Below are 14,240 nucleotides of genomic sequence, written 5' to 3'. Positions count from 1 at the left end.
TTTCTCTGTTTTCTCTGTATTATTGCAGGGTCTTTACCTTACAATATAAAGTGCCTTGAAGCAACTGTGATATAGCACTGTATACTACAAAAAACAAACAAACAAACAAAAAACCCCCACAATTTGTGGCATTATATTAATATAATATTAATAAAATATATTAGTTAGATTTGATGCATTTAAACAAACAGCAGGGATTTGTATATTTTTTCAAATTTAATATGCATAAAACAGCTTCCTGTGTAAAACATTTTGTGGGATGTGATGAATTAATGTGATATAAGCATGTATAATTTTCACATATTACAAAAGCATAAATTCCAGTTTCAGATGTACTTAACTAATATTATAACTGAACAATATTCACGTGGGAATCATCAGGATGCTGCACACATTATTTTTTTACCGACTTCATGTTTTGGTCAGCATCATCTGGGTTATTTGGTCATTTTCAGATCAACAGTTAGACCTATACTGTAGCTATTGGTGAGGGAAGAATTCAGGTTAATTTTGGATCATACTACACATTTTTATTACAAGTTTTAAAGAAGACATTGTTCTGCTCCACAGATGTATCCCACTGGTCCTCAAAAATTCAAGTTCTTGCAGGGAGGTAAGGCAGCTAGTTACAGACTGAGCTGTAGTACCACTTCAGCCATTATTCCTGAGATGTGCCTGATGCTATAAAATAGCGTGCAAGTGGAGTTTGTTTGTGCCCATTTCCAATACCCGAGCTAATATAGATTTTTGTTAGAGAATTTTGAACTTACATCTTTATTTGGGTTATGGGAAGCATTTGCTAATCAAAGTAGCTACAAAGGCCAGCAGAACTAAAAAGGTGTAATTCCTGTCATATCTTCTCCTTGAACCAAGGATTCATCATATCTTCCTCAAGCCCTTACAGTTACTGTGCTCACAGTGTATAGTCTGTACAGTCAGAGATTTTGAGGAAGGGCATTTCACATGAACATTTTACTGACTTGGGCAAACTGACTATTTATGTCATGACGCAGACCCACCAAGACAAAACGGGACTTAATACAGAAAAATGGATTGTATTAGGAAAACAAAAAACAACTGAAAACAACAAATAAAAAACTTTTTTTTTCATTCAGATTTCCAAAAATGAGTTTCCATTAATATATACCAGTCTATATGTTTCATACTAGGTATAGTGTTCTGTGGACATGATGCAAACAGTCAGCCTCTCTGTGTGGACTGCACAACTTTCTGGATCTGTTGTTGAAGAATTACTTTCTTCCTGGATGAGAAGATCTTCCAGCTGTGCAGTGGTCAGTGGTTGTGGCTGCCTCTTATGAACATGTTGTGCAGCATGTCTTCAGGCCCATTTAGTACGAGACATTTGGGACTAAATGGTGGCCAAGGAAGTGTCTGGACATGGTCCTGATAACCAAAGGCTGCTACTCTGGCAGTGTTGGGGAGGCCAGAGCGTTCCTGCAAGAACAGGTTGCAACACTTCATCTCAGCACCTCTGTCTAGTTTAGCTTTCCTGGAACAATCAGATCAGAAACTGCTCTCATGGACAAGGCTGCAGCAACAGTGTGGGCATATGTGGCAGCATGCAGCATGCTAATAGCCTGGCCTCAGTCATCTTCAGTCAGTTATGGCATGGTAGCATTGATAACAATGTTGCGGATACACCACCAAGAATGCAGAAAATCAAACCAATCCTGAGATTTGCAAGTGAGTTGATTTGTGTTTGGTAAACAAATTACTAAACCAACTATTAACTATAACCAGTCAAATGTAATGTAAAACATATATTTTGGTGTTTTCTAAGAGACTGTAGTAATGTACTGAGAGATGGATTTAAAACAAATAATGAAAATGTATTTATGTTTTTAATCTCTAAAACAATCTGTCAATGTTTTCCTCTATATCTGTATATATACTTTTAAAAATAATTCATACATCTGTAAAGCAGCGATTATTTTGAAGTTGTTAATGTTTAGCTAATGTAAAAACTAACTGTATAACTAAATGTAAAGTATAAAGAAAATACTGTAGTGCCCTAAATTATTAACAAATGTAGTTAGACTCCATCACTTGAAGTCTAAACCTTAATTTGTGGCTGATATTGGTATGAAGAGTGAAAATAAATCTGCTTTGTGGTTGAAAAATCTCAGAGTTTGAGGTCTGATTCCTGCAGAATCCTTTTGTTTAATATGCAACCCAAATCTGTAATGAAAAGTCAAGCAACAATTAATTAAAAGTCAATTTTTTCCTCTGTGGTGAAGCTGAAAAATCATCACACTGACCAGATAATAATATTGTGTCAGCAGTGATGGAGTGAGTATAAACTATGTGAGTCGCAGCTGCTGTGCATAATGACAAAAACAACCGCAGAGAAAGCTAAAAATGACACTTGTTTAAAAACAAAAAAAACAAAAAAAACCCCAAAACATTTTTTTCCAGACACAAACACAGAATGTCATGATTGAGGAAAGTCAGATGTTGGAGTGGTTAGCTGAACTATAATTGCATATGTATGTATGTGTGTGTGCGTGTGTGTATGTGTGTTTCTGTTTTTAGCTTTTCCTACTGATAAAAAAATACAGACATTTCTGTTATTTTCTATCAATGATAGAAACGTTTTCTTTAACCGAGAGTTCACTTTAAAAAACAAAACAAAAAGAGGATATTCTGTCAGTTAACAAAAACTATTTTTTTGTTAATGGATTTTCAGTTTTATAATTGCAGGATGGTCTGCACAATCACCTAATATTAACTTTTCTTTAATTTGACACATTTGTTTCTTACAATTTAGGCACCAAGCAGCATTACTTTCTCATGTAGAAAAACTGAGATGTATTGTTGAAATTGCATTTCACTGGTTCAGCCCACTGGAGATCAGAGTGGGGTGTAGGTAGCCTACAGTGTAATATTAGTTTGGAATCCCCTTTGAGTGTTTTCTGTGTAAACTATTGCCCTTTGCATATAATGAAGTTTTTGACATCAAGACAAAATGAAATCAGTTTCCGTCACATAAAAACACTTTAGATATACAAGTTAAATAAAGCAAAAGAGATGTATAATAACTCATCTCTGATCTTCTTAAAAATACCATACAAAATCTGACATATGGTGCACTTATAATACGTATATAAAACAAGCTTCTCTCAAGTGAAACAGAACATAAACATCACCTATATCTCAACATTATAGCCCTTATATATCTCCAAAATATTTTTGCATATATATATATTTTGTAAATCTTCCATATAGAATAGATTGGTGACATATGTGGACTGTTCTGCTTTATTGGGGCTAGAAGTTTGTATCACTTCATCCAATTACAGAAAAAAACATAATTTTAGAATGTATAAGTCTACCTTTTCCTATTTTTTATTTAATTTAATTCCCAGTTGTTTACCATTTAAGGTTTCAAGAATGAATGAAAAAACAATGTGACATTTTTTTTTCATTTCACTGATAAAATATAAAGAACCTTAAAATGTCTAGATTTGACAAATGAAAAGTATAGGTGTTCAGTACCATGAGCATAAAACTAGTTTTGGATCTTCTTCTGTAATGTTATATTGAGCATTAGTTGTGTGAAACTTGAGTCATTTTCTTGATAAACTGCTTGTGGTTGGATTTTCCAGTTACAGTTAACTTCTCTGTGCACAACTGAAACCCGGTCTTTTCTGATGAGCAGCAATGTTTTTTCTGCCAGTCTTTGTCTGCAGTCTTTCTGCCTCTCTGTGGGAGAGGAGGAGGGGTGATGGGTGGTGGTTTGTTGCCCTCAATATGTTGTGATGGAAGACTTGGTTATCCAGAAGGAGTGTCCGCCTGGCCAGACAGGAACCATCATTGATCTGTTTGGCATCAGGCGTCTCCACAGCTTAGAGTGCTGATCAGGCTGCCGGTGGATCCACAGAGTCGGGCTCTGTTCGCACTGCAGCTGACAGCACACCCAAGTCTGCTCCTTTCTGTTCGTCGTGGGCAGATTTTTATCTTTCTCTGCTCAGTGTGAACCAGAAAAGCTGCAGAGTGTATGGAAGTGACAGAACATGATGAGGAGTCTCCATTTATGAAAACAACAGAAGTGATGGGAAGCAGAGTGGGTTTCAAAATGAACAGTAAAATACTCATGACCCTGTTGAAAGGTTGACTGTTTCCCCCCCCAAATGTTACACATAACATTTCAGCAACACAGCAAGGGTACAATTAAATGAAGCTGTCTTTGACCAATGCTTGCTTATTATTACCCTTACTATTGGTTTAAATGATTAGTTCTTTTGTTTTATTTGAGCTCATCGACTCCCTGACCAACTTAGTATAGACCTACTATATGTATTAAGTCTTGCAAAAACAAATTTTAAATTTTATTTTATAATTTTTTTTAGCTAGTTAATACACAGACCAGAATGATTGCATGTGTGGAAGCAGAAGTGTTTCCAGGATATTTCCAGGAAAATAAGTATAATGGAAAGGTTGTTAGATAAGATTTAAACATGAATTGTTTGGGGCAGAATGTGTTTTGTATCTGCAAGAACCGTTTTACTCTGCTGGAGGGGGTAAAGCTAATCTCTTCCAACTTGTGTGCCCGATTTAGTTTAACAGGGTGGAAACAAAGGTGTGCACGAGAGAATCATGTTGCTGTAAACTGAGTGATGAGACGATGCTTTTTGGGATGATGAGAAAATCTGAGGCATGCAAAGAGCAAAATAACAAGAAAAAGTGGGATATCATTCTGGCTATTTAATAAGAATTATGAGAGCTCATAATTACAGTTTCGCGGGACCTTCACTTCCTAACTAGCATATTGTATTGGCATACTATGTTTTATGTGAGTTTTATTTTCCCTGAATGTATAGAAAAGCCTCCTCTCCATGTGAACTAGTTTCTCTTGATAAGGAGCAATGCACTGCACACATCTATTGGAATAATTACCTTTGCAAAGTGTTTTAAATGGTGCAAATCACTGTAATTTGACTCAAACCAAGATTATTTTGTTTGTTTTTGAAAGGAAAACTTGAAAAACAAAACTAGGAGTTTGTTTCTTCACTGTGGCACACACCAGTTTAATGCACAGATATGAATAAAAGGGAATCTTCTTAAAACAGGATTAGTAGTAGCTTGTCCAGACTTGTCATTCCCCCCAGAATACTTTATAAAGTTTCAAAGCCAAAGTTAAAATGCACCACTAACTCTACAAAGATACAGGTTAATTTCTAACTTCCCGACGTTACAGCAAGTTCTTAAATGCTAACACAAGTATAATAAAGTGAAAGCTAAATGTTAAGTGCTTGTATTAACTGCACAATCATAGCCAAATTCAAAATTCTAACTTTAACTTTCCACATTTACAGCTAAAGTTGAAATGGTAATTTTGACTTTATAGACAGAACTCATTTTTAAACCAACTTTAACTTCCCAAAGTTAAGCAAACATTTAAACTCCAGTATAAGCATAACAAAGCAAGTGCTGAAGCTTTGCACCCCTAACCTTAACTTGTTGAGATTAGAAATTTCAGCTGCTCCCCTATTTTCTAAGGGGTTACTACAGTGAATGAATATGTGATGAATAAGAAAAACTATTGTGTCAACTACTACACCACAGATCCATTTAAATTGGAACATTAGCTAAAAACTTTAAAATTAGACTGTACCTCATAACAGCCATGGCCGGCTGGTGTGTTTCTACTACTGTATAAAACAAAACATTTTTGTACACAGTACATATTAGGATATTTGAATAACATTAATCAGCATTAAATCAGGAAAACAAAAACTGATATGATCAATTAAAATTCAATTTAAACTTTTGCAATATTTTACATTTTTACTCCAGAGTCACCTCACAAACTCTGGCTACCGCTCATCTGTAGTGAGTGTAGTCAGACAGAAAAGTGACTCTAGACCAAATCCAGCTGTCAGTCTGCTTTTTATCTTAGCTGTCATTCCCAGGTGAGAAGCACTGCCTAAATTTACTCTAGGAGAGCCTGCAAACCTTTGCTAAAGGTTTACAGGCAGCTAGCAGAGGCTGTAAACTTCTGCTAGCTGCTGTTAGCCAGCGTTAGTGAAACAGTCTTTGCAGTGAATCTAAGGGTGGACTTTGACAGTTAGTGAATGAACTCTGATAAAATGAGAGAATGTAATCAAGCTGTTTATCAGAGGAAAAGTGTGCTTTTTAGGAAACTCCGATCTAACAATAGCTGGCATAATGTTAGCTTATAACCAGCTCTTGTGTTCTCTTCAGATGTACAGAGACGGGAGAGTTGCATGACGATCTGTGATAATAAGTAGCTGTGACAATATCGGGATAAATAAGCATGTTTGTGATGTTTTTCGTGTGTTAGAGCCCTGACCATTCAGGAGATGAGATCTGAGGTGAGGAGGAAGAGGATGACACTTTGTTAAGATGCCCGTGGCATTGTCTCTTTCCTTCATGTTTTCGCTTCTCTGGTGCAGGGGACCCCTTCGACAAAAAGGTGTATATCAACAGGAAAGCAGTGTCTTTAAGCATGTCATCTTAACAGAGCTTCCATTTTTCTCTAATTGAGATATAGGGACTACAATTCACTTTATTTGGGCCTGAAACCCCCATGAAATAGTCTCAAAAATATTGATGTCAAAACAAAGCAGTTTTTTCCTACATGATTAAGAATGACATTGAGGAAAGACACAGGCTCCAACCACAGGCTGGTGTAGTGTTGTTTTGCTCATGGTTTGTCTTTTATTATTACCCTTTAATTATAGATTTTACAAACCATTTTCTATCATCAAACTAACTGTCTGTGAAGCCTTTTGTGCATAGACTCTCTATGCATTTGCAGAGAGGTTCCAAACAAGTCTTTGGTGACTTTTGTATGATGTTTGCTCTCCATTGTAAAGATAAAATCCGAGGACAGACTCGCTGTTCTTTCTTGCGTAAACAGCTGATGCTGGTGCTTGCTGTCTGAGGCGTCATATTTTTTCAGTTTTCTGAGGCTGAATGCACTTGCCATCACTCTATTTTTGAACTCGAACAGCACACATTTCAGCCCTGCAGTGATGATGGTTGTTGTGTCACAGTTTAATGTTCCTTCCCAATTGCTGGAAAGCTTCTGGAGGCTTCAGGTGAGAATGTATTTTCAGGGATCAACAAGAATGTTACATGAAAAGAAGAAGAAAAAACACACAAGTGTAAAGGCTTTTTTTTCCCAGTGTATTTCTTTGTTGTCTTGAATTATTTCAAACACAGAAATGTCAAACCGAGATGAAAAGCCAAAAAATACAAAGAATGGAGCAGAGAGATTCTCCAAAGGTCGTTTGGAGATGTCTGGGGTTCATCGCCGAACACTAAGGACATGTAGTTATGATCCAAAATTGTTCTGGCAATCTGTGGTCTGACAAATGCCTTTCTGTAGGACTGTGCACAAAATGTTGGGGAAATGCTTTCTGGGCAGTATTAGCAAATAACTGATATGTTCGGAACTTTTAAAGGATGTTAGCGTACAAAAATATCAGTAGATGGACAAATATTGAGATGATGTAGTTCAATTTAACGGATTTTAGGACATGAACAACTTCATACACTGAATTGCAGATGCACTGTTCTAACTTAGATCAAGACACAAACGGAAAGTTTAACCTCTACAGGTGTATACCCTGACAGTGGACAGAGAAAGCATTTTAAACTAAGTAAAGAATGCTGCTGTTGTGTTGCTATCTTGTGAGACGATCCCTTTCAGAATACAGCGGCACCAGGATTTCCACCAACTGGGTAAGTTTAAAAAGATTCTTTTATATCGATAAAGCTCTGAATCATTCGATTCCACAACTAAACTTATTTATAAAATTCATCACTATGAGGTGACCTGTTAATAGAGAGGCTTATGACCTATTTTTTGCAATTTTTGCCTACTTTCCAGAAATTAAAAGATATTATATGTCATATATGTCAGTCTCATATTTTTGCATTATAGTTTTCTGTAAAAGATTTTAATTGTTTCTATTCCAAACGGGGAAAAATGATATAAAAAAAGGGTAGCTATCCCTCCTCCAAGCCTCGTCCTTATTCCCTATACCTTACATGGGTTAGTAATCTTCAGGTAGATGTTAAGAGTTTAAAATATATACCTAAATTGTTCAAATATGAAGAGTTTTGATGAGAGGTGTGTGATCTACAGAATGTCAAGCCTACTAGCAAAAGGAACAATAGTCACAATAAATAAATCTATTTCTTTGCATTCTTTATGTATACATACCCTGTTATAGCTTTTATCAATGCAGCTGTTTGTGTTAGTGATTTTTGAACATGCATAGGAATATTTTTTTCCATAACAGAATTTTAAGACATTAGTTCTGTGCCTAAGCCTTCTCTGTGTGAAGCCATTTGGTTTGGTTTGCTCAGGTATGGCTTACATCTCCAGTCCTGACTTCTCCTTGAGGTCTGTTTATGACCGCAAATGACCGTGTTTTGCCTCCTTGAACCGCCCACCCAGCTCAATCCTGCAGGAGGCCTGGATTTACCAACCATTAAGCGATCAAAAACCTTTGTTTGAAAAATATTTCTGTGGGCCTTTTACCTAATTGCCTGTCAAAATTGACTTAACTATCGTCCGTGTGCAGAAAAGAAAGCCATGTACGCCGTTCATTAATTCATACAGGTGCTATTGAAGGTGGATTTGGGTTTCACAACCTGCGGATAAAATACACCAACATGTTCGCACGAATGCTGAGTGATTTAAAAGGGAAAAAAAGAATCTGCTATTTTAAAATCACACTTGCCTTGACGTGATTTAATTTATAATTTTCATTCTAAAATCAATCAGCTCTAACTTGGTTGCTGGTTATGAAAACAGCTCCTAACAGCAACTATGGTTTTAACAAAGTCAAACAGAAAATAAGCAAATGGTTATAGTATGAACTGAAAATCTTAACTTTATATTTAAAGCAGCACTCTTTGAGATTGTTCTTTGTTTTCTCACTTGATGCAGTTACAGTATTGTCACAGTGTTGTCACAGTGACAACAATAATAACACACTAATTTAAAAATGCTTGTTGTGCTGACTTCAAAAGGCTCTTTTACACACTGGTAAGTCTGAGGGCAGCCAGGGCCTCCCTCTCTCTGTAAGATGATCAGCTGGAAATGAACCTTGCTTGACCTCCACTTAACACAGAAGATGGGATCATGGGATCCCTCTCTCTCTCTCACTCTCTGTTTCTCTGTCCATTAAATATAACCATTAGAAGACAAAGATCCTGTCCGAAACACTGTGGATGGGTCAGTGCATCTGTAAGTAAATCTCACAACAAAAGTCAATAAACAAAGATCTAATGTGTTTTTTTGTTTGTCTGTTTGTTTGTTTTGCTTTGGATAAACTTTTTAAACATGTACCCAAATACGTCGAGTTTTGCTGCATATTTTGGAAATTTAAGGGGGGATATTTATGAAAAACACAGATTGAGGGAAAATTAGTGTATTTCTGTTTCTTTTTCTTGTCCTTGAACCTCTGGAATTTATATTGTGGATAAAGTTCATGATCAAAAGCTTAGCTACAAGGGATCAAAGAGGTCGAGCATATCTAGAGTATTTAAAATAGCAGAAACTAATAAAACTGGACTACTGAACTTAAGTAGCTGATGGTAAATGGACTGATGTCTGGACCCTGTGCTTTGACATACTGGGATGGGTGCCAGCCAGCGCCGGAGGATAGGCTTTATTTTAGTAGGTGGAAGATTTCAGCATGCACACCTGCCTTTGCCAAAACTGACAAGGTTACTTCCTAACAGTTGGTGAGACTTTAGTTGAGGGAACAAACAGAGTTTATAGACCTCACTTCAGAATTATTTAAAATAAGGTTAATGTGACTAACTTTCATGACAGTGCTAATCTATTTTAGTACAATATTGAATAATGATGGTTCTATGTGGTTGTAAATGAAAAGACCGACAAACTCAGCTCAGATAGTCTCTTTCCACAGCAGTGCTATTGTACAGTAACAGAGAAGGAATGATTCATGGTTGTCTTTTCTATTGACACTTCAGATGTTGGCAGTGGAAGGTAAGAGATCACTTCAGCTCAATCAGTCATTTTAAAGATAATCAGTGCAGTTGTAGTCTGCCAACGTGTCCTCAAACAGCAGAAAAGCTGATTATGAAACAAACATGAGGAATGGCCATTTGCTGATTAACAGTCTGCCTATAATTTCCTCAGCTTTAAGATGACGATTAAGATCAAATCTCTAATTTGCTGCATCAGTAGCTGCAATTTTAGAATATATCATGTAGGAACAATTGTTTTTTTGTCTTTTTCTTTTACATTTTCATTGATTGTGACAAAACGTTTCACATGCAGTACAGAACAAAACAGTCCTAACTAGCATTGATAAGGCCAGCAATTGAGTTTTAAGTGACTGCTGACATTTACTGTTGGAAAATCAAATGACAACAGGTGCAATGTAACCACCGATTGACAAAATAATGGCAAACTGGAACAGATCACAAAAACTGCCATAAAAAGAACAAAATTTCCTTAAAACGCTGTTGAAAAAACAACAACAGGAACATGCAAAACAATCATGAACAAGACAGTATTTCTAGTTATTTTCCACATTTACTGGTGTCTTTTTTTTAGTGATTGGTTGTGACTGGTCTCTTTGTCATTGATGTGATTTAGGACATGCAAGACTTGTCACCTTGTCCATAAATGAAGAAGTTTGATAAATTGGAGCAAACCGATAATAATTTCATTTGGAATGTAGGTCAATGTTTGTCCAGTATTACCAAAGAAAGTGTCCAAACTGACCTTTCAAGGAGCAGGAGTTGTGCAGCACTTCAGAAGGAGGCAACCTTGAAGGAGTTAGCAGCCAAAGTTATATGAGGTATGGGTTGGCTGTTGATACTTGTTCAACTGAATATTAAAGCAAATTTGCTCAGAGTACTTAAAGTATTGTGTAGAGAGCTCTCTTGTTGTGTGTCTGTTATATAGCTGCATGTGTTGTACCTTTTAGGTTAAACAAAACATTTTAAATAGAAAATATCAAATGAAAATGCAAAACATTGTGCAAATCATTTTTTTAGTGATGCTCCATTAAAAAAAACTAATCTAATACAATTTGCATCATATTTTAGTAACATGTGACAATCTGTAGGTCTAGAGTTACAGGAAAAATAACAAATATTATGACATTTTTATCAAGAGTCTTTCCTAAGAGTTTTTTAGGGTTGTATGTACAGATATACGGGAGGACTCAATTAGAATTTTTTAACTCTTAGCAAGATGAACAAGAGTAAATGTCATTTTCGAAATGTCAAAGCCTTAAGCTTTTACTGTTATGTGATTTTTAAGTGTGGTGTCGTAAAATGATGTGATTGATTCTCATGAAGAAGCTGGGTTCCCCATCAGTGGGGAGGAGGCTGAGACATGTCTGAACAGAAATGTCATTTGCTGAACAATTGAGAAAACGTGCCACATAAAACACACACCTGCAGCCCAGGTTACAGAGCTGTGTGGTTCTGTGTTAATTAATTGGAAATGAGGTGACTAATTATCCAAACCTGTTTTACCTCTCACTTGCTGTTCGGTTTTTCTCTCCTCTCTTTGTATGGTGCAGTGGCATGCTTTCACTGTCAGGGCAGAAATCAGGTAACATGTTGGGGTTCAACTGCACATCAAATACCAGCTTTTTTCTGTGTGTCCTGTGTTTTTATTCAATGTTCTGCAGATGTTCTTCAAAGAAAATGCAAATTAAAGCCTGGTTAAGTCAATATTAACTTCATTGCCCGTTCTCCAGTCTGTAGACAAGAGAACACAATGATGTGATTAAAATAGTTTAAAAAAAAGTCCATCCATTCACCCATTTTCTACTGCTTATCCAGGTACAGGGCAGCAGAAAAGACACTACCTCTATTGGGGAGGACACTGGCCTTCCCAAGCCAGCAGAGATACAATCTCGCCAGCGTGTCCTGGATGCGTTCTGGGGTCTCCTCCCAGTTGGACATGCCTGAAACACCTCACCTAGGAGTCAGTGTTTTGAACATACACAGACAGTTTAGACTGAGTCAACTTAGTGCTTTCACCAGACACCTAAAACCCATTTACAGTCTCACCCTGTGGGAAAAATCCATAGTGCTGAACCCTTGAATGTTAAAAAGTAAGAATGACCAAGCGTGCTCCCAATCTTGTTACCTGACACACTGCCTTTGGGAATGGAAACCATGGATTCTTTGACTGAAAATTGCACAGTCCTAGCTTTAGACCCAGCTCTTATCACTTGCATGATTCTTTAAATGAATTTTGGGTCATGTTCAAAGTCATCATAACATTGCTGAGATGGAGATGAGCTGGAACGAGAGATGGTCACATTTAAAGTTCTTTGATTTGTATAGGACTGGTTGCTCTCTTCTAAAGAAATGAGCAGTCTCTAATTTTTATGGTAGTAATTTTAATAGAGAGAGACAAAAAAACTCACATTACATAAAAGTTTTGATGATGATTTGAATATCACTGAGGAAAACATGTCTTAGTACTGTGGTGAAACAGAACACAGCGGTAAATAATACTTAAATAATTTTACTAACAATTGTCACCTTCTTACCAAGCTTCCTGCTGATGGTCTTGTAGCTCACTCCAATCGTGTGCAGCTCTAAAATCTTGGTCCTGATGCCCTTTGACAGCTCTTTGATCTTGACTGTGGTGGACGATCTGATTCTGTGGACAGGTGTGCTTTATACACATGAGTTGTAATCAGGAGTATCTGTAATTGAATGATTCTGTTTATTTATATATATTTATATAGCGCCAAATCACCACAACAGTTGCCTCAAAGCGCTTTATATTGTCCGGTAGACCCTACAATAATACATAGAGAGAAACACCCAACAATCACACGACCCCCATGAGCAAGCACTTTGACGACAGTGGGAAGGAAAAACTCTCTTTTAACAGGAAGAAACCTCCGGCAGAACCAGGCTCAGGAAGTGGCGGCCGTCTGCTGCAACCGGTTGGGGTGAGAGAATGATCAATTGACTGATTACAGTGTGGCTCACAGTCAAACTGTGAGACCTAGAATTCTGACTGGTAGGGCAGAAAACAATGAAATATTTTAAAAAGCTCCCCGTTGGTCACATTTTTGCTTTTGTTCATCTTTGATCTCATGTGTACTTAAAAACTCAGATTAGTGTGTTTGGTTTCTTATGTCCTCATTTATTTGAAATAAAGGGAAAAAAGAAATGCTTTTAAATATTCCCAGTGTGAGTAAACTCATGCAAACTTTTCATGGAAATCTTGCAGGACCTTATGGGAACTTTAAACTGTTGTCAGATTACAGAAAGCAGAACAGAAACCTTGATGACATTCATTAATCTTCCTCTGTCATGAAGCAGCTTTATTTATAATCTCTGGGCCACATTATCTCCGGTTTCATGTTTGTATTCTTATGCAGGTCTTTTGTTGCTCGTGCTCTATTTTCATAATGTTTATTATTGTTTGTGCACACTGTATTATCTTCACCACTGTCTGTTTGCTCTTTTCTTAGGTCTTATCAGTATCCAGTTCTCTGGTGCTGCTGTTGGGTGATCCCAGTTTTCCCCGAGGGATCATAAAACTTTGTTCTAATCTCATCTGAATTCTTCTTCTTTTTGGGAGTTGTTTCATGACTGAGAATCTTCTTCTCCTTATTTTCCTCTTCTCTTTTATGCCTTCCTCCTTTCCGTCCTGCTTGTCTGTCAACCGACAGAGAGGCGACAGCAAGTCTCCACACCGTAAACTGATCCACCTCAGAGAGAGTGCAAGGCAAGGTGGGAGAGGATTCCTGATATGGATCTACCTCAGAATCTCAGCCAAACAAAGCCTCACCTGTTTTCACCACCCTACCTTGTTCCTCCTCCACCACCACCACCTCCACCGCCGCGGCTGCATGACCAGAGTCTGAAAACCTCCACTTTGTCAGTTTGTGCGTTTTCCTCTCTGGTTTTGTTTCCGTTGGGGATTGTGGAGGCTTTGATACACAGAAATACCTGTTAGTAGTTGGCGATCCTTTTCCCAAATACCTCCTCTTACTTCCTCGCCCTACCCCCTGGTCTCACCGGAACAGAAAATTACCCCATTTACCCTTCTCCCACCTCCTCCTCCCCCACCATTTTGGGTGTCCCAAATCAGGGCCCCTGGGGCAGATCCCAGACATAAAAGTTAGCATTGAGGAGCCGAGTGTCCGATATCAGTTAATGTGAGATACAACTAATTAGTCCATTATCGGGCCCCCGCTCTCACCGGCTCATAAATTGGA

The 14,240-nt window shown here is 37.3% G+C and overlaps 1 protein-coding gene across 1 annotated transcript in view; it reads left to right on the top strand.

The window, feature by feature from the left end:
- Positions 1-13,523, top strand: part of foxg1a (forkhead box G1a) — a 42,067-nt gene extending 28,544 nt beyond the window's left edge. The window contains exon 2 of the mRNA XM_082517394.1: positions 13,491-13,523. The gene's annotated coding sequence lies outside the window, so the exon portion shown is untranslated. The remainder of the gene's footprint in view (positions 1-13,490) is intronic.
- The last annotated feature ends 717 nt before the right edge of the window (positions 13,524-14,240 follow it).

This window comes from Aulonocara stuartgranti (assembly GCF_965226115.1).
Source record: "Aulonocara stuartgranti genome assembly, chromosome: 19".
In the NCBI taxonomy this organism is placed as follows: domain Eukaryota; kingdom Metazoa; phylum Chordata; class Actinopteri; order Cichliformes; family Cichlidae; genus Aulonocara; species Aulonocara stuartgranti.
The sequence above is the reverse complement of the archived record's forward strand: the minus strand, read 5'-3'. Positions and strand labels throughout refer to the sequence as shown.